Source organism: Sorex araneus, chromosome 8 (genome assembly GCF_027595985.1).
Source record: "Sorex araneus isolate mSorAra2 chromosome 8, mSorAra2.pri, whole genome shotgun sequence".
Taxonomy (NCBI): domain Eukaryota; kingdom Metazoa; phylum Chordata; class Mammalia; order Eulipotyphla; family Soricidae; genus Sorex; species Sorex araneus.
In genome coordinates, this window is record NC_073309.1 from 30,197,609 (window position 1) to 30,221,308 (window position 23,700).

The 23,700-nt window shown below is 61.3% G+C and overlaps 1 protein-coding gene across 1 annotated transcript in view; it reads left to right on the top strand.

The window, feature by feature from the left end:
- Positions 1–23,700, top strand: part of ZNF423 (zinc finger protein 423) — a 346,485-nt gene that overhangs the window by 48,033 nt on the left and 274,752 nt on the right. The gene's annotated exons all lie outside the window — the stretch shown is intronic.

Consider the following 23,700-nt stretch of genomic DNA (forward strand, 5'->3'; position numbering starts at 1 on the left):
AAAAAAAAACACCCTTATTTAATATAAATTAAAGCCACTACACCGAGACATAGTAAAGGGACGAAGGTGCTTACCTTGCATAAGACGTTGGTTCCATCCCTGGCACTGCCCGGTTCTTTGACTAACCTCCTGTGGAGGATGACCCCTAAGCACAGAACTGGGAGGATCCCCTGAGCAGCTCTGAGTATTGCTCCCCCCAAACAAAATGTCACGATGCTCCCAGTCTGGCTACTTGAGGCTGTCAGACTGGTCCTCGCAGGATCGGTGTTACCCGGGAACTCGTTGGAAACACGGGTTCCCAGCTCCCCTGCAGGTCTGCAGAAACGGGTCGGTGAGCAGTGCCCAGAACTCAGGGTTTTCTGCATACTGCCAGGGGGTTCCGTGCAGCCTGGCCTCGCGGAAGGCTGAGGCTGCGGGGGTGGCGCTCGGGGTCCCAGCGTCTTAGACTGTGGATGCCACCCCATATGGGCCTTGTCCCCGAGTATGGGTGTTGTTGTCAGACATTCGGCAGCAGTCAGTGATGCCTGGACACATGGCGACCAAAGGTGGATTTGAAAATCAGATGTGTTACGAGCCCGAGGTGTTCCTGGCAGTTTCCGCCCCTGTGATGTTACTTGGTTCTGAGTAGAAACGTGTGACGCGCCCAGCACCAGGAGGGACGGGTCGAGGCGGACTGGGATTCAACGAGCAGGAGTCTTTCTCCACACCTGGAGAGAGTGTCGGGGCTCAGCTCCAAGGGACTTGGGGGAGACGTGGGCCTGGGGGAGGCAGGTCAGCGGGCTGGGCCTGTCCACACGGGGTGCCCGTTGGATGAGTTTAGGGAGCAGGAGTGGTGTGGACCCAGGTGAGACAGCTGGGTGGACGCTGGCCGGCTGCCGCCTGCCATGTGGGCGACTGACTCTCAGCTTCCCTGGGACTCATTTTCCTCCTCCTCCTCCTCCTCCTCCTCCCCTACCTCCTCCTCCTCTTCCTCCTCCTTCTCCTCTTCTTCTTTTTCCTCTTCTTTCTCCTCCTTTCTCCTCTTCCTCTTCTTTCTTCCTCCTCCTCCTTCTCCTCTTCTTGTTTCCTTTTCCCTCTTCTTCTTTCTCCTCCTCCTCCTCCTCCTCCTCCTCTTCTTCCTCTTCTTCTTTTTCCTCTTCTTTCTCCTCCTTTCTCCTCTTCCTCTTCTTTCTTCCTCCTCCTCCTCCTCTTGTTTCCTTTTTCCTCTTCTTCTTTCTCCTCCTCCTCCTCCTCCTCTCTTCCTCCCTTCTATTTTTTATTGTAACTCCACAATTTACCAAGTTGTTCATAACACATTTGTTTCAGCATTCAAGGTCCCAACACCCGTCCCACCACCACCGGGGTGACCTTCCCTTTACCAGTGTCCTGTTTCTCACTCACCACCCCAGTCTCTGCCCCCTTGCAGGCACAAACTTTCTTCACATTGCTTATCAAAACACAAAGGCAAATGGAATGATCAAAACTTAGATCAATAAAGAGTCAGTTTGGGGCTAGAGCAATAGAGCAGCGGGTGGGGCATTTGCCTTGAACACGGCTGACCTGAGTTCTAATTCTCAGCATCCCATAGGGTCTCCCGAGCACCGCCAGGGGGACCCTATGGGATCTGCACAATTCCTGAGTGCAGAGCCAGGGGTAAGCCCTGTGCATTGCCAGGTGTGACGCCAAAAAAAAAAAAAAAAAGTAATTTTGTGATCACTGTTGTATCTCACAATGAGGGTCCTATCTGGGATCTGCTGTGCTGGTTAGCGCCCCTTGAGCCTTTGTGTTACTGTTCAGGCTCCTCGAGCTTGGTGGTCTCTGTGCAACTTTCCCATCATCTCTGCTGTGACCCCCCTGGGCTGACAGGGCCATGAAATTTGGAGGAGTTTAAAATTTGGCTGCATATGTGGCCGAGTGGTCCAGGAGCCGTGGAGCCGGGAGGATGGGGTGGCCTGGAGGCTTGACAGGGTCAGTTGTGGAGCTGGACTGTCTCTGTGTCGGAGGGTGTCGGGTGTGGCGGGGGGGCTGCTGGGCCTTCAGGCAGAAAAGGGGACTCCGCCCCCCCTAGTCCCCAGTGTCAGCCCAGGTCCGCCTGTCTGATTCGGTGGCGGCATGTTCGTTTTGAGATGCCTTGTGGTGCTGGGCTGCTTCTCTGCCGGCAAGGTGGAGGGTATATATAGGTGGCGGGTGGTGGGTGGGGTGTCGTGTCATTCCCACTTCCTGGGGAAAGAAAGACGTCCCTTGGGGCTCAGAGCCCACTCCTGCTGGTACCTGGACCCCACAGTTTGATGCTCAGACTCAATGGGGCTGGGGGTGTGTGTACCTGAGAGTACTCGGGGGGCCTCCAGGGTTATACCCTGTGGTGCTGGGGTCAACAGCCCTATACTTGGCGGTGCTTCAGGGGCCGTGCGGTACCAGGTTTGGACTCTGGGCCTCACTTGTGTCACTCTTTGGAGCTGTCTTCCCCGCCGCTTTGATCGGGCCTTTGAGAGGATGGAGATGGCTGTCCTTGGCTCGTCTCCTCCGTCGGGGTAAGGACCGAGGGCTGCCCACGGCACCCAGGGTTGGAGTGGAGAGCGGGAGGCTCGGGGCACGTGGTGGGCTTGGCGCTCTGGCTATGCGTTGGGTGTCCTGCCCTCTGCCTGCCCTTCCCCGGGTCTCTTCCAGCTCTGCCCGGAATCCCCACGGGTCTCCCCGACTCAGACCTGGGGGTGCAGAGCCCGTGTGGAGGGCGGGGGGGGGGGTTGTGCCCTGCGGTCTTGCGGCTGTGGGTGCTTCGAGTGGTCACCTGGCTCCATTTCCCCCTCCCGGCCTCCCTGGAAATCCTCTCCAGTCCTCTGCTCCTCATCACTGAGTTTATTTCATTTTTTTTTGCCGGGGGGGGACACTGTGGCTGGCGGTGGCCAGGGCTCTCCTCGGGCTCTGTGCTCAGGACTCACTCCTGGTGGACTCGGGGCCAGCCCCTCCCTCGCCGTCGTAGCACTCTGACTCCTTGCCAATCTGTTTCTGAGCTTGAGGCCCCTTCCGGAGCGCTGGGCCGGGCCGGGAGAGACTTCTGCAGCCTGTTTAAAATCAGATGTGACCGAGCCTTCGGGGGAAAGACTTCATAGTAATTTTAGCAGCGTCTTTTCTGTTGTCTAGACCTACGGTCAGCATTTTAGGGCAGAGTGGAGATAACGCTCTCCCTCCCTGCCCACCGCCAGGACCCTGTCCCCGCCTCCCAGGGTCAGGTGGCAGAGCCTCCGTGGAGCCCTGGAGGTGACAGACGTGATGGGAATGTCCCTGCTGGCGAGACACGGGGCACGGGGGAGGGAGGGGCGTGCAGGCTGGCGTTCGGGGGATACTAGCGGCTTAGCTAAAATAAGCATCCACTGGGGCCCGAGATGGTACAGCGTGGAGGGCGCTTGCTTGCTTGCACAAGGCCAACCGGTTTCGATCCCCGGCACCCCAGAGGGTTCCCCTGAGCACTGCCAGGAGTGATCCCTGAGCTCAGAGCCAGAGGAAAGCCTTGAGCATCGCCGGCTGTCACCCCCCGCCCCCAAACCAACCAACCAACCAACCAACCAACCAACCAACCAACCAACCAACCAGACAAAAGAAGCATCGTTTGCCCTCTGCGGTGCATACTGGGAGGGTGTGTGAGTGCTGAGCGGAGTTCTTCCCGCTGTGGTACCACCACCGTCCTGTCCTCTCCGTATTGACTTCCGCTTTTCCTGGGTGGAGATGCTGCCCAGGACTCCTGGACCAAAGCAATAAGAAGCGCTTTGAAAGTTTTTTTCTTTGGGGGGGGGAGTTGCGTCTCACACCCTAGAATCCCGTCTCTGCCCAGAGAGCCGTTGACAGAGGGGTGACGGGTGCTGGGGTCTCGGCCACTCAGGAAGACTGGTTTGCGGGGGAAAGACACTTCCTGAGCACCTCTTCGGGGTGGTCGGACCCCGTGCAGCGAGGCGGCTCCCGGGGGTGCCGGCCTCTCTGCCCAGCCCCAGAAGCGGTTGATTCCGTTGTTTGGAATCAGCAGGAACACTTGGAAGCCGGGAAGGTGTGTAGGTGTGTGCACCCCCCCCCCCAGCTTCCTCGAAGTTCTTCCAGGGAGCAGCCGCGTGGACGTCTGTCACTGGCCCCCTTGTTCGGCCCTCCTCGATCCAGGTTAGGGGTGCCCTGTGCCCGGGGTCCCCATGCACCCTCTCTCCCTGGGGGGCTGTGCCACGATGGTGCCGTGAGATCAGCCCCCGCCCCGTCTGCTGCTGCTCCTGTCACAACCCCTCTCTTGACCTCGGCCTCGTGCTGGACCCCGGATGGAGCACTGGGCCACGGGGGCGGGGGTGGGGGTCTCCCACCAAGCCAGATGCAGATGGGGTGCCGGGCCCCCCTCCTCTCATTTCCGAGTTATTCCTGGCTCTGCACTCAGGAATTACCCCTGGCGGTGCTCAGGGGACCATATGGGATGCTGGGAATCGAACCCGAGTCGGCCGGATACAAGGCAGACGCCCTTCCTGCTATGTTATCGCTCCAGCCCCCCTCTTCGTGAGTCGAGGTTGTGTTCCAGGTTTCTTGTCACAGGCCAGGGTGCACCCCCCTTCCCCCCATCCTTGCTGGCGCCCTGGACACGCCTGGTACTCGGACCCCCACCGGGAGCTGTTTGTCCTGCTGCTGTGGGGAGCTGGTTCTCCAGGAGATGCTGGGGGGGCAGGGGCACGAACCCTGTCCCTTTCCTTCCTGAGATGGGGCTCTGGGCCCCACAGGGCTCCTGCAGGAAACTGAGCCCTCAAAGCTAGAATCATTTGCCAACGCTCGGGAAGCTGGGGGGTGCCAAGGTCACGGCCGGTGGCTGCTGGGTTCTGAATTACAGCTTGTGGGTGCCAAGGTCACAGGCAGTGGGGGCTGAGGTCGCAGTCGGTGGGTCCTGAGTTACAGCTGGTGGGTGCTGAGATTATAGCCGTTGGGTGCAGAGGTCACAATCATTGGGTGCTGAGTTACAGTCACTGAGTGCTGAGATCACAACCTTTGTACGCTGAGCTCATAGTCAGCGGGTACTGAGCTCATAGTCAGTGGGTACTGAGCTCATAGTGGGTGCTGAGCTCATAGTCAGTGGGTACTGAGCTCACAGTCAGTGGGTACTGAGCTCATAGTCAGTGGGTGCTTAGTTGCAGCTGGTGGGTGCTGAGCGCACAGCTGGTGGCCGTACGTCTGAGGGTCTGTTACACCCACACCCGTACATCTGCCCGCAGGAAGGCGCGTGCCAGACGCCAAGACTCAGGCTCAGGGTCTGGAGAAATGGTGCGGCAGGCAGGGCACTTGCCTCGCATTCGGCTAGCCTGGGTTTGATCTTGGGCCCCCACATAGTCTTCTGAGCACGGCCAGGTGTGGCCCAGACACCGACCAACGAATGAACAAGCCAAAGGCTCTGCATAGGGTCCACTGGGCCCCTTCAGACTTACACTGTGGGAGGGGTGAGTGGGAGGGCCCTTAGGTCACGGATGGCGCCTCACTGCAGAGGTGGTGGTTTTGTCCAGCTGTGCCTGGCTGTGTCTGGCTGTGACCACCTGTGACTGGTGTGACTATGACTGGTTGTGACTGTCTGTGCCTGATTGTGCCCGGCTGTGTCAGGTTGCCACCGGCTGTGCCTCTCTGCCTGACTGTGACCGCCTGTGACTTGTGACTGTCTGTATCATTTGTGTCTGGCTGTATCCAGCTGTGTCCGGCTGTGCCTGGTTGTAACCATCTGTGACTATCTGTGCCTGGCTGTGCCCGGCTGTGACTAGTTGTGACTGTCTGTATCTGGCTCTGACTGGCTGTATCTGGCTGTATTCGGCTGTGTCTGGCTATATCTGGCTGTATCTGGCTGTGCCTGGCTGTATCCAGCTTTATCCGGCTGTGTCTGGCTGTATCCAGCTGTATCCGGCTGTGTCTGGCTGTATCTGGTTGTATCTGGCTGTATCCAGCTGTATCCGGCTGTGTCTGGCTGTATCCGGCTGTATCTGGCTGTGCCTGGCTGTATCTGGTTGTATCTGGCTGTATCCAGCTGTATCCGGCTGTGTCTGGCTGTATTTGCTGTATCTGGCTGTGTCTGGCTGCATCCGGCTGTGTCTGGCTGTATTTGCTGTATCTGGCTGTGTCTGGCTGCATCCGGCTGTGTCTGACTGTATCCAGCTGTGTCTGGCTGTATCCGGCTGTGTCTGGCTGTATCCAGCTTTATCCGGCTGTGTCTGGCTGTATCCAGCTGTATCCGGCTGTGTCTGGCTGTATCTGGTTGTATCTGGCTGTATCCAGCTGTATCCGGCTGTGTCTGGCTGTATCCGGCTGTATCTGGCTGTGCCTGGCTGTATCTGGTTGTATCTGGCTGTATCCAGCTGTATCCGGCTGTGTCTGGCTGTATTTGCTGTATCTGGCTGTGTCTGGCTGCATCCGGCTGTGTCTGGCTGTATTTGCTGTATCTGGCTGTGTCTGGCTGCATCCGGCTGTGTCTGACTGTATCCAGCTGTGTCTGGCTGTATCCGGCTGTGTCTGGCTGTATCCAGCTGTATCCGGCTGTGTCTGGCTGTATCTGGCTGTGCCCAGTTGTAACCATCTGTGACCATCTGTGACCTTCTGTGCCCGGCTGTGAGCAGCTGTGCCCGGCTGTGCCCGGCGTCTGTGCCCGTGGAGTGCGGCTGAGTCCTGCTGTGTGGTGTGCGGGGACCCAGGGCCCGTGCTGCTGCCCGAGAGCGTCTGGGCGTCACCCAGGCCCCGAAGCCTTGACTGAAGGTCCCGTCAGAAGATGCTCGAGCACGGGGACTGCGGGAGAAGCCTGGGTGCCCCTGTGGGCGTCCTTTCACCCCTGCTGCCCTGCACTCTAGGACCCTCGAAGTCCACCCGGCATTGCTACTGTGGACGGGACCCCCAAGCGAGGGGCAGCGAAATCAGAGCCGTCCTGGTGCACGTCTGTGTGCTGTGCTCCGGGCTGGCCCCTGGCGTTAGCACTGTCCCCTCTCCCCTCGCAGTGCCCCTGGGGCTCATGGAATGGGGGAGGGGTGTTGAGGGGGGCTGGGGAAGGGTGCGGTGCTCTGCAGCTTCGTAGTTCTGGGTTATTCTGGGTTCCCATCTCTGCTGCATGCTGGCTGTGTGGCTGGGGGTGAGCGTCCTAACCTCTCTGGGCATGTTTCCTCACTTTGGAAGCGGGACGGCGCCGAGCCCCTCCCCAGGGCTGGGTGGTGACTCGGAGGCTCACTGTGGATTGGACACTCAGCCACGCCGGCAGTGTCCACGCCCAGTGGTTTGCCATGTCTGTGCGGAGACAGAGGGCAGGCGCCTTTTCTTTCTGTTTGGTTTTTGTTTGGGGGGGCCCACACCTGGCCTTGCTCCAGGGGCTACCCTGGCTCTGCACTCAGGAATCACTCTCGGTGGTGCTCAGGGGACCCTAGGAGATACCGGGGATCAAACCCTGGTCGGCCGTGAGCAAGGCAGACACTCTCCCCGCTGTCCTATCGCTCTGGCCCCGGTGACGTTCGTCCCAAGTGAGCAGTGCGTGAACAGCAGGGTCTCTCCTGGGCCCCCAGCTGTCCCATTCCCCGGTGGGTGGCTGAGGCGGGCAGGTGGGGCGGCGTCTGAGCAGCTGACGGAGCCCCTGGGGACCTCGGGGGCCAGCTGCGGCCATGGGTGGTGGACCAAGAGGCAGCCCCTTCCTACCCTGTCCTGTTCCCGGGGGATGCCCGCTCTCCCGGCGTCTGCTTTGTGACAACAGGGACCTCGGGCGTGCAGTGCGGAAGGCCGCCTTGATTGATTCACACGCACATTCCCAGTCGTGCCTCTCTGCACACACCCAGAAGGGCCCGGCCGGGCGGGGGGCCAGGCCCGCTCTCGGCTCGGCTGTGGGTGAGAGCCCCGTCTGGAGGGGGCCGAGCTGTCACTGTCTCCCGGCCCACTCGGCTCCCTGGGGCCCTCGAGCCTAGCCGGACCCTCCCTGCCCTCAGCCTCGCCCTGCCGGGCGCCCCTTCCTGCTCATGGGATCCCCGCTCTGTGCTTCTCGTGACTCTCTACATGACCCCACGCGGAGACTGTCCAGCCAGACTGTCCCTCTGCGTTGGGACAGCCTTTCAGAGGCCTGAGGACAGCTCGGGGGGCTCCAGCCCGCCCCTGCGGGCCCAGCGGTGCCTCTGCTTTTCCTTGCCCCCCCTGAGCTGCAGTTTCCAGAGCCCCCCGCTTCCCCGGCAGCCCCCCTTAGCTACCTTCCCTTGAGCCCAGAACACGGGGAGGGGGCCTGGATCGGAAGTGCCTCCAGGAGGGTGAGGGGGGCAGGGCGTGGGGGGCTCACAGCCCACTCACAGCTGGAGCCTGAGTGGACCGGGGGCAGAGGGGCCCATCTCTGCAGGGATCTGCACGAGGCCCGTGTGCTGGGGGGGGGGGGCTCTTGAGCAGTGGGACAGGGCGGCCGTCGGGGGCCCTTGGTGCGGCCTGGGCCTGGGTCCCTTGGTGCAGCTCGCTGCTGTGCTCATGCGTGTGTGGGTCCGTGTGTGCTGCAGGCCCTGGCCGGAGGCACCGTCCTACCCAACCCGGGCCTCTCAGGAGGCATGCGCAGTGCGCCCAGAGGCCTTCGGGGGCCCTGGTTTTCCAGAGAATGTTACTCTTTGTTTGGGGGCCACGCCTGGTGGTGCTCAGGCGCTGCTCCCAGCCCGGACCCCAGGAGACAGTGGGTGCCGGGCACTGAACCCGGTGCAGAGCCTGCACCCAGCCGTGGGGGCTTCCTCCTGGCTCCTCCCAGAGCACCTCTGCCCTGCAAGGAAGGGCTGCGGTTCCGCGTGTCCGGGGGTGTGTGGGCTCTTAGGAAGGGGCTCCTGCCCGATTCCAGACCCTCTCTCCAGGCCCCAGGGGGTTCCTGCTCCATCGCGGCAGCCGTCTGGGCCCTGTGCGCCCCTTCCCGTGCTGGTTTCATGGGACGGTGGGGGCTTAGCTTTCAGCGCACACCCCCCTTCCCCACCCCTGGTTGGGGGCCGGCCAGCGCAGTGAGAGCCTCAGGAGGGCCGGCTGAGGCGGCCAGCACGGGCAGGCCTGCCAGCTGGTGTCTGTCGGACGGGTGGCCGAGCCCCATGTTGGCTGTGCCATCGGGGGTTCTGGGGGACGCTGCAACCCAGACCTCTCCCTGGTGGCCAGCTAGGAGCTGGACTCGGGACCCCCAGGGCTGGGTGAGGGCTGCACCAAGGAAGAACCCCCCAGGACGAGGAGGAGGAGGAGGAATGGTTCCTGGAAACCCGTCCAGAGCCGTCTCCGTGCCTGCCCCCCCCCCGGGGGGCTCAGGGCCACGCCGTGGAGAGGCGGGCAGGGGCCCGTCGGGGTGTGTGGTGTCTGGGACCCTCGACCGGGATGAGGGGGTGACTGTAGGACCCGCTCCCCTGCAGCTGCACGCTGGGGCCGGGTCAGGAGGGAGAGGCCGGGCGGGCACTGGGGCGGGCCCCGGCCTCGACGTGTTTCTCGGGGCGCTGCCCCCGCTGGGTGTCCTTGCGTGACACGTGGGCTGCTGTGTTTTGGCCGAGGGGAGCCAGACTGATTCTCCCGGCCTGTCTCTCCCCTCCGAAGCAGAGTAAAGTCGACGCAGCCAAATATTATCACAGGATGCTCGGAGAGTGAACTCGCCCCCCCTCCCCACTTACCCTGGGGCAGTTGGCGGGGGGCGGGGCGCGGGCACATCTGGCGAGTGCTGTGCCCACGGGGCTGCGGGGACCAGGCAGGTGTGGCCGGGGGTGGGCGAGCTCAGCGCAGCCCTGCCCAGGGCCCTGCGTCCCTTCCAGGGCTCTGAGCCAGCCTCGGCCCGGGGGGCTGCGGGCAGCTGCCGTCGCTGTCTGCCCGGCCCTTCCCGCGGCCTCGCCTCTCGCTCTGTCGCACCCCCCTCCCGCCCCTCCAAGCCCCCCTGAAACTGGTTCTTGCTGGCTTTGTGCCATGGGAGGTGCAGCTGGTGACAGGTGGACTGGGGAGGTCCCGGGGCTCGGCTCGTCCCCTCCCACGCCCCCCGGCCGGGACAGTGGTCCTCCGGCTCCCTCTCGGAGCTGCAGTGGCCCAGGGGTGCGTGTGGCGAGGTGGCGGGGCGCCTGCCGGTGCTCATGTCTGCTCCCCTGGTGCGGCCGCCACGCCCAAGCCCCGCGGTTTCAGGTGGTGATGCCCACATGCCCTCTCCTTGCTCCTGTGGGGATGGTGGCAGGGAGGCGGTGCTCCATGTGCGGCTCACAGTGCTCCTCTGTGGACTGTGGCAGGCACGCGGTGCTGTCTGTGCGGCTCACAGTGCTCTGTAGCTGGGATGCTGTGCTCCGCATGGCTCTCCGTGCTCCTGTGCAGACTCTGGCAGGGACATGGTGCTCCATGTGTGGCTCTCTGTGCTCCCCTGCGGGCTGGGGCAGGGACGCTCCATGCTCCCGTGTGGACTGTGACAGGGATGACGCGGTGCTCCATGTGTAGCTCTCCGTGCTCCCGTGTGGACTGTGGCAGGGATGCTGTGCTCCGTGTGTGGCTCTCCATGCTCCCATGCGGAATGTGGCAGGGATGATGCGGTGCTCCATGTGTAGCTCTCCGTGCTCCCATGTGGACTGTGGCAGGGATGACGCGGTGCTCCGTGTACAGCTCTCCGTGCTCCCGTGTGGACTGTGGCAGGGATGACGCGGTGCTCCGTGTGTGGCTCTCCGTGCTCCCATGTGGACTGTGGCAGAGATGCTGTGCTCCGTGTGTGGCTCTCCGTGCTCCCGTGTGGACTGTGGCAGGGATGATGCGGTGCTCCATGTGCAGCTCTCATGCTCCCGTGTGGATTGTGGCAGGGACACTGTGCTCCATGTGTAGCTCTCCGTGCTCCCATGTGGACTGTGGCAGAGATGACGCGGTGCTCCGTGTGTGGCTCTCCGTGCTCCCGTGTGGACTGTGGCAGGGATGCTGTGCTCCGTGTGTGGCTCTCCGTGCTCCCGTGTGGACTGTGGCAGGGATGCTGTGCTCCGTGTGTGGCTCTCTGTGCTTCCGGGTTCCTGCTCCCCCCAAAAAGAAAAAAGGAAAGCACTTCCTATTTTCTGGTGCGTGGGGCACACCCAGCAGTGCTCAGGGCTGGCTCCTGGCTCTGCACTCAGGAATCGCTCCTGGAGGTGCTCGGGGGAACCCTATGGGATGCCGGGGATTGAACCCTGGTCGGCTGCGTGCAAGGCAAACTGCCTCACTGCTGTACTGTAGTTCCAGCCCTGCTCTGGGCTCCTGTGGCTGTGTGCTCAGGAGTGACCCCTGGTGGTGGAGGACTGTATTCTCTGACCCAGCGCTCGGCGCAGGGCGCAGTGCAGGGGTGCGTGTGCTCCTGGGGGGACTGCAGCCGGGCCAAAGTTGGGGCCTGCCAGTTGCTGCTCTGGGCAGTGGGCCAGGGAAATTCCTGCCTTCACCCACATCCCCTGTTAGTCTCCCTCCCTCCCTCCCTTCCTTCCTTCCTTCCTCCCTTCCTTCCTTCCTTCCTTCCTTCCTTCCTTCCTTCCTTCCTTCCTTCCTTCCTTCCTTCCTTCCTTCCTTCCTTCCTCCCTTCCTCCCTTCCTCCCTTCCTCCCTTCCTTCCTTCCTTCCTTCCTCCCTCCCTCCCTCCCTCGCTTTTGGGCCATACCCAGCTGTGCTCAGGGCTTACTCCTGACTCTGTGCTCAGGGATCACTCCTGGAGGGACTCAGGGAACTGTCTGGGGGGCCGGGGACCGAACCTGGGTGGACCACATGTAAGGCATGTGCCCTCCCCGCTGTCCTCTGACCCCCGCCCCAGCCCCGGGCTTTGGTCAGGACCTTTGTCCAGTTCAAATGATGGAGATCAACTGTCTGGAGATGCCCAAGGCCTCTACAGGGGCCTTCTGGGTGCCCCGGTCACGGTGGGTGACCGTGGGGTCTATGGGGGGACACATCTGTGCTCTCGAGATGCCCCCTCCCAAGTCAGACCCCAGCACCTGGGGGTCCTGAGAGGACAGCACAGTGGCCGCCTACTGGGGGCTCAGGTGGTGGCACTGGGCACTGTGGTCCATTCCGGGCAAGGCTTGGGGGCGTTCGCTGTGAGGAAGGAGGTTGGTCTCTGTGTCCGAAAGCAGACGGACTGGCTGGAGACAGCAGGCGGGGGGCAGGTCTGATCCCCCGCTCACGTGACCCCTCAATCACTGTCGGGAGTGAGCCCCGAGCACTGAGCCATCAGTGACCCCGAGCATGGCGGTGTGGCCCCCAGACCAGGTGCATTATGTAAGAGACCCCTCTCTGCCGGTGCCCAGGCAGAACCACGGATCACATGGCAGTCACATTTATGTACAAAGGTTTGCACGCAGAAGCTGAGGTGTTTTTTGTTGTTGTTGTTGTTTGCTTTTTGGGTCACACCCGGCAATGCACAGGGGTTCCTCCTGGCTCTGCACTCAGGAATTACCCCTGGCGGTGCTCAGGGGACCCTATGGGATGCTGGGAATCGAACCCAGGTTGGCCCTGTGCAAGGCAAACGCCCTCCCCGCTGTGCTATAGCTCCAGCCCCAAGATTTTTCTTTTTTTTTTTTTTAATTAGGTTTTACTTTATGGCACTTCAAAGGAAAGTGAGAAAAAAGCCAGCCTGGGCCGCTGGGCTCACCCTTCCTTCCTTCCCCTCACAGGCCGGGGCGCTGGGTGGAGCTGCCTGAGTCCCCTGGGGGGAGGGGCGCTGGGACCCAGGCCACGGTCAGGCCTCTCAGGCAGGGCAGGCTCCGGGCTGGGGTGCCGTTTGTCTGGGGGGGGGGCACAGCCCGGCAGGGCAGCGGGCAGTGAGGATGTGTTGAGGGAGCCAGGCCTGCCCGCCGTCAAGCCGCGTTTATGCGCCTCGCGTTCCTGGCTAACCAGGCCGTGCAGGGTGGCCCGAGAAATGAGATATGTGTCCGAACAGGCGCTGCCCCTCCGAGGGCACCCAATTAAACGTGAGGGTGTTCTGGGGAGGGGGGCTGGACACAGTCAGTCCCCGAGCCGGGAGGTCCAGCCAGGCGCTTCCCCAGAAAGGGAATTTCCAGGAACCTCCCCAGTCCTGAAGGGCCCTGCCGGAGAGCAGACACGGTCATCCCACTTAGCTTTGCTCGCCCAGTGGCGGCCACGGGATGGAGTGCTTTGCTGTGTGTTATTTCACTTTGTTTTAGGAAGAAAAAAAAAAAAAACACCCGAGCTCCCACTTCACAGACACGGACGGGAGACCCGGAGAGGTTTGGCGGCCCCTCCCCCAAGGCTTGTCTCTGGAAGCTTTAGGGGAGGAGGCATCAAGGCAGGGTGGGGTGGTGGTCAGTGCTTGGGCGTTACACCCACGATCTGGGCGCTCCCCCCACCCCCCGATGGATTTCAGTTAGGCCCTGCGTCTTTCTGTCGGAAATGGGCACCAGCGGCCAAACCCTTCAAAGGGCCTTTGGGGGCGGGGGATGAGCATGTGAGTCCGTGTTATAGCTCATCATGTGTTCGTGTCCGTGGGGTCGCCCTTTCGAGGGTCCTGTGCCCAACGAGCTGGAGTGGGGAGTGATGGAGACCCCCTCGGGAAGGGGGCTGTACACCCAGTCGGTGGTGGTGGGGCGGCTGTTACACTCCCTGTTCAATGTCGGGTCTCAGGCTCTGAATTGTGGACTTGATAAGCACCTTCTCATTGTGTCCACGGGGCCGCCTGGCAGAGCCACGACACAGGGATGGCACCTTCGCCCAGGTTGTCCAGCAAACCACCGTGGACAGGCGTTTGATCTTGCTTGGTTTTGGTTTCTGGTGGTGCTCAGGGTTACTCTTGGCTCAGTGCTCAGGGGCTGCTCCTGAATCAGTGCTCAGGACTGGAATCAGGGTCTCCTGTATGCAAAGCATGTATTCAGCCTGCTGAGCGTTCCTCAGCCCAGAGGTCTGAGCTTCCGGCCACTTGCTCTGATTGAGCCCAGTGTGCAGGTGAGGGGTTATCTGTAGCCCAGTGCTGGGGTGGTAGGCGGGGGGGGGGGCGCTCTTAGGGGCGTCTGTGCCTGTGTCTGGCCGGTGTTTCTGACTGGGGCCAGTGGCCAGCACGCTGACCCCACACGCTTGGACGAGATGCTCCAAGGTCCGGGCCTGTGCCCTGGATTCACAGGCGAGGCCCGGACAGGAGCTGGGCTGCCTCAGGTACCCCCTGATTTACGTGTCTGTTTTCTTGCTTAGGTGATTGCCTATTAATTTGGTCGTCCTGAAATTGTCACCTTGGCATAGGGACATGAGAGGAGGAAAGGGCCAGGATCACATTGACAGGATGTCTCAAAAGTCCCAAGAATGGACCAGCTCTGCCCTCGAATTCCCGAGTCTGGGAAAACCCTAGGGAATGTCACTGGTGTGTACCCGGGAGAGCTGGACTGCTCGGTGGGCCCTGGGGGCCTGGGTTCCGCCCCCAGCAGCGCCGTGCAGCCCCCTGAGCACTGCCTCTAGCTCCCGGAGCAGGTGTGTGGTGGACACGGTTTCCGTGGCTTGTCCTGCAGGAGACCTGGGTGGGTGGGTGGGTGGGGGGGAGACAGGGCGGTGCTCAGGAGCTCCGTGTTGCTCCCGTTGGCTCAAGGGCCTGAGAACCATGTGAAAGATCTGCATGCAAAACTCGGCCCGCTGAAAGTTAGGATTTATTGTTCAGATAAAGCCGATGGGTCCATCAACCTTTATTTTATTTTTTATCTTTTTATTTTTTTTTGCTTTTTGGGTCACATCCGGTGATGCACAGGGGTTACTCCTGGCTCTGCACTCAGGAACCACCCCTGGCAGTGCTCAGGCGACCATACGGAACGCAGGGAATCGAACCTGGGTTGGCCACGTGCAAGGCAAACGCCCTCCCCGCTGTGCTATCACTCCAGCCCCCATCCGTCAACCTTTAGCAACATGTTAATGATCTCTTAGAGAAGAGCTTCATGGCCCCTGGGTGAAATACAACAATCTTCACACTCTTTCCTCTACGGGTACCTTTTTTGGGGGTAGCGTTTTCAGTGGTTTTTCATAACAGACCATGCGAAATACACTATTTTGGTTTTGCTTTGCAGCAGAGATTGGGGTTCGGGATGGAAACATCTGAAACATGACGGTGGGAAGTGTAGTGGTGGTGGTGGGATGGGCGATTGCATGTTAAACGGAATCAAATACTTGTGAACTACTTTATTTATTTATTTTTTTGGTTTTTGGGTCACACCCGGCGATGCACAGGGGTTACTCCTGGCTCTGCACTCAGGAATTACCCCTGGCGGTGCTCAGGGGACCATATGGGATGCTGGGATTAGAATCCGGGTTGGCCACGTGCAAGGCAAACGCCCTACCCACTGTGCTATCACTCCAGCCCCTTGTGAACTACTTTATTAAATAATAATAAAGAAAAAGCCGGTGGGTTCAGGGGGGCTCCCCAGATGTCCAGGCCTCTCCTTTGTGTGTGGATGAGGTCACTCGTGCTCTTCCTGACATCGCCCTGACCGGTGAGTGACCGCTCTGTCTGACGGCCACGTCCTGTCCCCATGTCTCTGTCCCGTGTCTGCCTTCCCCCGTCTGCAGCCACGGCCACGTATGTGTGCGTGTGGGCGGGATCGCTGTGCCCTGTTCCCGTCGCCGGGCTCCCAGCTGTGCCCATAGCTCCTGTCACTCGGTCCCGGCTCTCCTCGTCTCCGGTGGCCGTGGGCCTGTGTTCGGCACCTTGCCACTCACCCTGGGTGTCCGGGCCCTGCCTGGGCCTCTACGGCCTGCCGGTGCTGGGCCGTCCGTCCGGGCACGCCGCCCTACCTGATCCTGCAGTCTGGGAGGAGAGGGGGACGCTGGTCCAGCCAGAGCGATGGGGGCGGGGGCCTCCTTTCGTCTACAGCCGTGTTCCACCCCCACTCACTCATCCCGTGACCCATTCTGATCCCTCTTTCAGGGGATTTAGTGAGACCCACCACATCCCCCTTTCACTTTGCTTCTTCCCCTCCTGGGTCACCACTGTGGGACTCAGACCCACTTGCAGTGACCCCCAGGTTTGCTCTGTAGCTGGAGTCGGAAAAGCAAATGCCACGACAATTTGTGTTGTTCAAGTCTCGGGATGGATTGTCACCACCTTTCAGGAAGTTGGGTTTTGTGTGTTTATTTGTTTTTTTTTCTTTTTGGGTCACATCCGGCGATGCACAGCACTCCTGCTTCTGCACTCAGGAATTACCCTGGCGGTGCTCGGGGAACCTATGGGATGCTGGGAATCAAACCTGGGTCGGGCGCATGCAAGGCAAAGGCCCTACCCACTATTTTGTGGCTCCAGCTTGGTGTTACACCCAGAGGCATCAGAGACTTCTTCCCAGCTCTGCTTCCTGGGAACTTGGGGGGTGTTTGCACACAGATCAGTTATATCTGGGGGCCCGAGAGGTGGTACGCTGTGTGTTGTGCATGCAGCCAGACGGTTTCCACCCCGGCACTGCAGAGGGTTTCCTGCGCCCCGTCAGCACCTCCGGGTGTGCCCCCTCCTAAAAACGCCACGGCCTTAGTTCCCTAATTTGAAGGCTCAGAATATTCGCTCCTTTTCTCTGGCATACACGGGAAAGCACCCCGGAAACTGATTTCTCTCTGGGCCGGGCCCAGTGGGGCCTCCGGTAGGACGTCGCTGGGGTTCAGAGGCCAGCACTGGGGGTTCTCCTGGGCCCCCAGGCTCACGCTCAGCGGTGCAGGCAGTGTCGGGGACCGGATCCAGGACCTCACACATGCTTGGCTAGTGTTCCACTGCCTGAACTCTCCCCAGCTCCAGAAACTCCCCCAGCAGTGCTCAGGAGGCTGGGGTTCCTGCCAGTGAACCTTGGACAGTTGGCTTGGGGTTCGGCGTGAGGCCTGAGGAGGTGGTGCCTCTTGGCCCCGCAGAGTTGCGAGTCGTGTGGGCCCCCCGGGGTGGTGCTCCCGAGATGCTCTCAGGGGTGCTCCAGCCTGGTGCTCCCTCCAGCCCCTCCAGACACAGGGTTCTCTAGAGGCCGAGAGACAGCATGGGAGGGAAGGCGCTTGCCTTGCAGGCAGCCCTGTCAGCTGTGACTGGGTCAAGTCCCAGCTCCACACATGGTCCCCTGAGCACTGTCAGGGCCACTGGTGAGTCCTGCCCAGTGGGACCCAGTGTGGCACCTAGATAAATAAGGAAACAAAGGAGTCTCTGGGGGCTGGAGAGATAGCACAGCGGGTAGGGCGTTTGCCTTGCATGCGGCCGACCCGGGTTCAAATCCCAGCATCCCATATGGTCCCTTGAGCGCCGCCAGGGGTAATTCCTGAGTGCAGAGCCAGGAGGAACCCCTGAGCATCGCCAGGTGTGACCCAAAAAGCAAAAAAAAAAAAAAACCCCAAAGGAGTCTCTGATGCTATTGGTTGACTCACCAGGCTCGGGGCCACACCAGTGGGCGGTGCTCAGGAGACCCTGGGGTGCTGGGGATCAAGCCCGGGGCTCCCGAGGGAGGGTGCAGGTACCCCCACCCTGACGGACTTCCTGTCCCTTTGTAGCTGCTGTTGCTGCTGTGCCAGACGTCACACACTTGGTTGCAGCGTCGACCATCACTCCAGTCGGGGTGCTGTGAGGTGGTGTGGGTGTTGTGGGGCTGGGTGGTCTGCGGTGGGGTGGGGTGGTTGTGGTGCCCCTGAGCCACACTCCCCAGCCCCCCCGAAACCTATAAACACAGGAAGATGCTGAATTCAGTGCAGGGTTCCCTAGGTAGAGGGCAGTTTGGGCCAGTGCCTGTTCTCCGGCCCCCATGGAACAGGGTGAGGGGCTGTGCGGAGTTGGGGTGGGAGAGCTGGGGACATGCAGAGGGCCCCTTGCTGCTGCCCTGGGGGTGCTGAGTGCCTCTGTCCCGCCCCGTGACTGGGACGCTCCGTGTCTCTTTATTCCCGCCCGTGGCTGGGACACTCCGTGTCTCTTTCTTCCTGCCCCGTGGCTGGGACACTCTGTGTCTCTTTCCTGCCCCGTGGCTGGGACACTCCGTGTCTCTTTCTTCCCGCCCCGTGGCTGGGACACTCCGTGTCTCTTTCTTCCCGCCCCGTGGCTGGGACACTCCGTGTCTCTTTCTTCCCGCCCTGTGGCTGGGACACTCCGTGTCTCTTTCTTCCCGCCCCGTGGCTGGGACACTCTGTGTCTCTTTCTTCCCGCCCCGTGGCTGGGACACTCCGTGTCTCTTTCTTCCTGCCCCGTGGTTGGGACACTCCGTGTCTCTTTCTTCCCGCCCCGTGGCTGGGACACTCTGTGTCTCTTTCTTCCCGCCCCGTGGCTGGGACACTCTGTGTCTCTTTCCCGCCCCGTGGCTGGGACACTCTGTGTCTCTTTCTTCCCGCCCCGTGGCTGGGACACTCAGTGTCTCTTTCTTCCTGCCCCGTGGTTGGGACACTCCGTGTCTCTTTCCCGCCCCGTGGCTGGATATTCTTTCTTTCCTGCCCCGTGGCTGGGTATGCACATTGTGGTCTGGTTTTGAGCTAGTGAGTGCACTGTGTGTGTGTGCAGCGTGTATAGAGTGTGTGTGTGTGTGTGTGTGCACGCGCGTGTGTGTGCAATGCGTGGCTAGTGGGTTTGTGTGTATGTGCGTGCGTGTGCAATGCGTGGCTAGTGGGTTTGTGCGTGGGTGATGTGGGGGCACACTGGGGCAAGAGGGGGAGGTGAGCAGCAGCCCAGCTTGGCTGTGTCCCCTCGGTGCGCCCCGTCTCGGGGCACCGTCCCTACGCGGTGATGTCGAAGATCTCTGATTCTCGCCAGGCCTTTCTGGCAGGGTGGGGGGCACCCTGAGAATGAGAGGCCTCCACTCCTCAGCACGCAGCCCCGCAGCCCTGCAGACCGTGAGGCTGCGCAGGCAGCCAGGAGCCGGGGCAGCGAGACTGCGTGCATTAGCCCAGTAACGTGAGCTGGCATTGCTGGCGCTAAGTGCTTTGGGAATAGTATCTCAGTTAGTCCCTCCAGCCCCCAGAGAGGTGGGCACCGAGACCCCCCGCTTCCTGGAGCAGGAGGACCAAGCACTCGGGCCACATTGAATGGCTTGTAAACAGGAGCCCTGGGGGACGGTCCTGGGGAATTCCTGTGTCCGGCGCTCACTCCCCCAGACCCCCCCCCCCCCCATGGTATTGCTTCTCTGCAGAGACCTTAGTCTCCTCGTCTCTCCTGCTGCCCACCTCTCATGCTGGCAGCTTCTGGAAGGTTCCCCTTGCCTGTGAGCACAGCCTACCCTCTGCTTATGAGCTCTTGGCTGGCTCCTGGCTGGCTGAGGTCCTCCCTCTCTGCAGGGGGCCCAGCCAGGAGACCAGGGCAGACAGACACGGGCCAGGTGCCGCTGGGTGGACGTGAGAGCACTTTACAGGAGGGATGCGTTCAAGGTGCTGCTTCAAGTCGGCATCGAGGCAGCCGCCTCCGGGGTGCTGGGAAGTCTCAGAGACGCGTGTGCTGAGGAGACCCTGGTGGACCCCGATGAGCCTGGGTGGTCTTGCCCGTGGGGCCGTGCTGTTGCAGTGGTTGCTCCAAGACCGGGCACGTGGGAAGGGGCAGGCCGGGAGGAGCTGCCTGGTGCCAAACCAGAGGTGCTGGAGGTTCTGCCTCCTCAGGGTGCCCTGGCACAGCAGGGAGCCCCCCGCCCACCAGCCCCTGCAGTGATAAATCTACTCTCTTTCTAGCGGACCCCGGTTTGGGCTGAGACCCTCGCACCCCTGCGCCCCGGTGTCCGAGCTCGGGGAGTTGAGAGGGAGCTACACTTCTTCGTGACCTTCTTGGGCTCGGCTGCCCACCCGAGGGGTCTGGAGTGTGGGCGGGTGGTCCTCCAGGGTGTTGGCACCTGTCTGGGAGTCCCCGTGTGCCACTTCTGCCCGCCTGAGAGAGAAGCTTGGCCTTGCTTTTGTAACAGCAGACTCGGCGCCCCTCTAGCGGGGCACTCACGGCTGTATGCCTGGACACGTGGCGTGTCGGGAAGAGCAGACAGGCTCCAGGCACCCCCGTGCCCCTCTGCGGGGCCCCTTGGGCAGTGCACGACCTTCACAGCTGTTCTTGCCAGTCCTCTCTGCCTTTACCTAGATATCGCTTGGTATCACTCGAGGGCATTTTATTTTCTGCTCCACCTGGAGTTGGGCCCGCAGGTTCTTCAGCTCTCCTGAGCCAGTAGGGGGGGTGGGCTTCACCGGGTGGTCACGTGCCCCTTGCCTGCATCCTCCCCTCCTCTGGCACAGCGTCACTTCCAGGCAGGACGCGGGGGCTGGGTGATTGCAGGGCCCAGAGCACACAGTGATCCGCTGAGACCTTGGGCGCAGCAGCCAGAGGGGCCCACCGAGAAGACCCCCCCGCCCCCGGGTAATTAGACTGTTTCGGTGGGAGCTGCCTGGGAGCTAGCTCAGTGCACTGCTCAGTGTGGGTCTCATGCTGCAGCCCCGGGTTTCATCCCCAGCACCACGTGGTCCCCGGAGCCCCACTGGGAGTGAGCACGAGCTGACAGGAGCCCTGAGCACGGAGGGCGGAAGCTTCTAGAAAACAACCCAGACCAAACCAAACCGAAAAAAAGAAAATCCCCCTGTGTGGGTCTGGGGGAGCTTCCCCGGGTCGTCTCTCTCACCCGTGACCTGCCCTGCAGCTTGCCCTCCTCTGCCCTGCACCTCCTCTGTCCCCCAATCCTGCCCCCGGCCACACCCTTCCCGCAGGGGCCTCAGCCCTGCCTTGCTTCCATGGCCAGGTCTGGGCCCCGTGTCCAGCCCTGCAGCCCTATCCACTCCGTTTCCTTCCGCAGCAGCACTAGCTCCTGTGTCCTCGCAGGTGGGTCAGGAGCACACGCGTGGCCTTGAGGGCCTCACCTCCCAGGCTCCCACTGGCTCTGCATGTTCCTGGCATGTGCTGATCTTGGTGTGGCCTCTGTGAAGAATACATGAAGGCTGGTGTGCTCAGATGGGCGGGGCCAGAGTCTCGTGGGGCGGGGGGTGCCGGCGGTTCTAGGAAGGTGCCTTCGTGCGGGTCACTACTCGAGCCCCTCGTGGTGCTGGACCAGGCGTCAAGACACGGGTCCGATGGAGAGTATCTTGCTAAGTGAAATGAGACAGAAAGAGAGGGACAGGCATAGAATGACTGCGCTCATTTGTGGAATACAAAGTGACATAATGGGAGGCTAAACCTAAGGACGGTAGAGATAAAGGCCCGGAGGATCCCTCCATGGTTTGGAAGCCGGTCTCACGTGCTGGGGGATGAGGCAGTTGGGATGGAGAAGGGACCACTAAGTCAACGATGGTTGGAGGGATCGCTCGGGATGGGAGATGTTTGCCGAAAGTAGACCAAACATGATGGCCTCTCAGTATCTGTATTGCAAACTGTGATGCCCCAAAGTAGAAAGAGAGAGGGAGTAAGAAGGAAGGCGCCTGCCCCAGAGGCAGGGGATGGGGTGGGGTGGGGGATGGCGGGAGGGATACTGGGAACGTTGGTGGTGGAAAATGTGCACTTGGTGGAGGGATGGGTGCTCCATCATTGTATGATTGAAACTTAATCATGAAACTTTGTAATGGTACCTCATGGTGATTCAGTAAAAAAAAAAAAAAAAAAAGACTCGGGTCCTGTAGGGTCAGGGCTGGCCCCTTCTCCTTAGGGGACCCAGCCAGCCAGGACTCACCCACGCCCAGTGGCAGTTCCCTACAAGAGCATAGCATGGACCTGGGGTGTGTGTGTGTGTGTGTGTGTGTGTATGCTCAGTGGTAGTTCCCTACAAGAGCGTAGCATGGACCTGGTGTGTGTGTGTGTGTGTGTGTGTGTGTGTGTGTGTGTATGCTCAGTGGCAGTTCCCTACAAGAGCATAGCATGGACCTGGTGTGTGTGTATGTGTGTGCGTGTGTGCTCAGTGGCAGTTCCCTACAAGAGCGTAGCATGGACCTGGTGTGTGTGTGTGTGTGTGTGTGTGTGTGTGTGTGTGTATGCTCAGTGGCAGTTCCCTACAAGAGCATAGCATGGACCTGGTGTGTGTGTATGTGTGTGCGTGTGTGCTCAGTGGCAGTTCCCTACAAGAGCGTAGCATGGACCTGGTGTGTGTGTGTGTGTGTGTGTGTGTGTGTGTGTGTGTGTGTGTGTGTGTGTGTGGTGGCGGACTGTGTTCCTGATCCCTGGGGGGGGGGGCACAAGGTCGAGGGGAGAACATGGGTCATGAGTGTGTCCTGGGACAAGCTTTAGGGACCCAGCAGGCCTTGTGAAGGTGTCCCACAGCTGGTGACCCTGCAGTTGGTGGGGCAAGGCGCCGTGTCCTGGAACAGAGCCGGGAGGGGCGGGTTCCTTCACGGCTCAGACACACGAAGGTAGCGGGCGTGGACGGGGCTGTTCCCAGGCTTCTCCATGTGTGTGGCTGCCTGTGCTTCAGAGGCTGCTTGGCGTCGGCCCCGTGAGTCACGTCGGCCTTGTCTGACGCCAGGTCCTGCTTCATCGCTGCGAAGCTGCATCTCGGAAGCCTCCGCTCCCCCCGCAGCTCTCGCACGCTAAGCAAACATTAGCTTCCGTCTCGGTCCCGCTCGCCTCTGTGTTTCCTTTTGTCGGTTCTAAATTCCTCCTTCTTGGGAAAGAGCGCGGCCGGTGAGCGGCCGGGGTGCCCGCTCGGGTGCGGTTTCTGAGAGAGCAAAAAGCATCTTTGTGGCCAGAGAGAGAGCAGGGGGCCGGCCGTCGCGTGCGGGGTCCCGAAGACAGCCTGGCTGCCCTCTCTGTCCTCCCTGCAGTGGGGACTGAAACGACTGTGGGCCCGGTTGGTTGCTGCTTCCCGAGCAGCGGCGTTGCAGACAGGAATCAGGCCTGCAGTCAGGGAGCGGGATGAGATGAGAGGACCAAGGTCCAGTACTGAGTCCCTTGCCGCAGGTGAGACAGCTGGCGGCGGCAGTTGGGATGTGAAGTCAGGATCTGGACACAAGCCAGGCTACTTGCTCCTGTCTCAGTGCTCTGATGCTGGGCCCTGCCTTTCGGGGGGCAGTGGCAGGGAGGCTGGTCTTGACCTCCTCTGAGCCAGGGTCTATAAGACAGATGGTCCGGCTCCAGCCCAGCTCGCCTTGAACTCTTCCTGCCTCGGCCCCCAAGCCGCCCACCCCCTCACCGTTCTGAGCGTCCGTGGGTGGGGGGCAGAGGCAGACGCCGTGCCTGGGAAGCTCGGGGCGGCACCCCCAGAGCGCAGACTGTGCAGAGAAGTGGGGTGGGGGGGGCGGCTGTGGTGGGCCCCGCCTGCACATGTGCAGAACTTCAGGACCCGTTAAATCTGGAAAACGACTACGTGCGCACATTTTTTTGGTGTAAAGAGAGTTCCACTTACAAAGTCCGTAGCCCGGCTTTTAATATTATGACATGCCTCAGACTGGGATTAATTCCAGGACGAGCGCTTTATGGTGCCATATGGAGTCTCGGCTGGGTTTGGGTGCGTGGCCTTCATCTCCACCCGCCCGCCCGCCCCGCAGGCCGACTGCTGCGCCCGTGGGAGCCTGGCTCTGGGCGGGCGGTGGGGGGGGCGCGTGTCGGGTGGACTGAAGTGGCCAGTGGTGGCCTGAGGTCCTGCGTCACTGCTCGCCCCGGGAGAGAGGCCACCCCGTGGCCCGCCGCCCTGCGGGGGACCTGGTCTCTGTGTGGGGAGCCTTGAGCCTCGGGCCTCGGCAGCCGCTGTGAGCGCCCTTGTTCACGTCTCGGGATCGCCGAGGACGCCTTCAGATCTCGGGGGTGGTCCGAGGGGGCTCCGAGGGTGGACCGCGGCTGCCAGTGGAGGGAGAGGCCCCTGCCCACAAATGGCTTTGCCTCGAGTAGCCAGTTGTGTTTCCAGCCAGCAAGGTTGCAGGAAGGAAGGAAGGCTCG